This window comes from Theropithecus gelada, chromosome 6 (assembly GCF_003255815.1).
Source record: "Theropithecus gelada isolate Dixy chromosome 6, Tgel_1.0, whole genome shotgun sequence".
Classification (NCBI taxonomy): Eukaryota; Metazoa; Chordata; class Mammalia; order Primates; family Cercopithecidae; genus Theropithecus; species Theropithecus gelada.
In genome coordinates, this window is record NC_037673.1 from 176,033,479 (window position 1) to 176,035,476 (window position 1,998).

Below are 1,998 nucleotides of genomic sequence, written 5' to 3' on the forward strand. Positions count from 1 at the left end.
GCGCAAGTCCTCCCACTTCAGCCCCATTTGAAAGATGAGGAAATGAGAGGCTGGTCCATAGTGGGTCTCCAACTCAGCTGCCGAGCTTTCCCTGGGCATACACGCCGGGCCCTGGAGGGTGGGAAGGGGGCCCTGGAGGGCGGGAAGGGGGCCAATGGACGCGGGGAGCTTGCGGGGTGGGACTGCATCGGGAAAGGGGAAGGAGTCAGACGGGAGAAGGGGGACAGGGTCTGGTTGGCTCCGGCCGCTGCACGCTCTTCCTGCTCAGGGGACTCACAGTGACCCCGGAGCCACTGCCCAGCCCAGCCTCCAGGTAAGAGGTCACTGAGATGGGTGGCAGCAGGGGCCGGGGATCCCCCTATTACGACAGCAGTCATGGGACGCTGACTCACTGCCGGCCAGACCACCTGACCTCCGCGGCGGGAGGGAGGGCCCTGCCAGGGGGTTCCCGCCGCGGCTTGTTTACCTCCGGGAGGCCTCGGCCTCGCATGGGGGCAGGGCTGCCGCTGGGGCTGCAAGGCGTGCGGGGAAGGGCCTGAGCCGGGGTCTCCACCACAGCTTCCCAAGGACACCACTTCTGTGCTTCCTTCTCCCCCACCCCCGAGTCTCTTCACCTGCCCCCAGACCCCGCGGAAACTTCCCACGATCCCGAACGGGGCCAAATGGCGAGAAGGCAAAGGAGCTCCTTCTTGGGGGAGCTCAAAGCTATGTTTCCAGAGCCAGAGGGCTTTCCTTGTGTTCCTCACCCTGCTCAGACTGAGCCATAGCCAGGGGCTGGGGCAGGAAGGCCGGCCCTCGGCGGGGGCCACGTGGCTCTCAGGCGCCTGGGCTGCTGACTCACGCTTGGCCAGCACCTGTCTGTAGGCCGCAGCCTCTGCCAGCACGCCCCTCTGTGTCCCCTGCCCCTGTCTGCAAGGCCGGCTCCAGCAGGCCCTGGGGCACTTTCCACTGTCCCCCTCTGGATGCAGGGAGAGGCCTGAGCCCTTGCCACAGAGGGTGTTGCTCTGGGCAGGGTGGAAGACTTGCCCGCGGCGGAGCTCTCCGGGAAGGATCGTTCACACCTGTGGGCCAGCCCCTGCTGTGCGCACACCCACACAACACCTGCGCACCTGACCGGCCCCAACCAGCCTCCCTTCCCTCGGTTTGGGTTTCCCCCGCTGGGACGTTTCTCCAACTCCTGCAAGCCCTAGCCTGAAATGACATGAGTTGGACCCAGCAGGTCCTGACCTCCCACTCACAGGACCTTGCCTGGGAGGCTCCGGAGGGTGACCACCCATCCTGCCCCTCTCCTTGCCCCAGTTCTGGTGGACAGTTACTTTGGTGGCATAAAGTAGAGTTTCTTCATTCCTAGCTGAGGAGGCTGTTGCCTGACCCCCTTGGCTGCCCACAAGGCCGACGCACCTGACGCACAGGGCCATGGGCACTGCCCGCTGAATTGAGGCACCCGTAAGGAGTCGCTTGGGCCACAGTGAACATTTGGCGACCCACTGACACTCAGGAGACCTTAGCTGGTCCTCAGCACCTCTCAGCTCCACTCCTATTACACTGGGAACTTCTCTGCTGCTCAGGCCAGAGTCGGGGTCCGTCCCTCAACCCAGTTAGGGGCCATCAGCGAAGGTGCCATGCGCCGTAAGAGGGCTGCCCCCGCTGGAGGCTGACCATGGCAGGGTCGGAACAGCACCCTGAGAGCCAGCTTGTTCTGGCCAGCAGTGCCCACTGGGCGACCTAGCAGCCTCCTGATATGGGGGCTGTGTCAGCTCTCCCTGCACTGGGTACCCCCAACGGAGGATATTGCTGAGTCATGACCAGGCCCAAGCCTGGGAGGGGCGAGGGGCTGGACAGTCCCCTGATCCCAAGTGCAGAGGCTGGAGCCCAGGCCTATGTGAGTGCCAGGGCCGGTTTCTTGGGGTCCTTGGTGCACTGGGGCAGTGAAGAGAGGGGTCAGCAATGAGGGGCCGGGAGACCTGGAGCGAGGGGTAGCGGGGAAGGGGTGAGTAG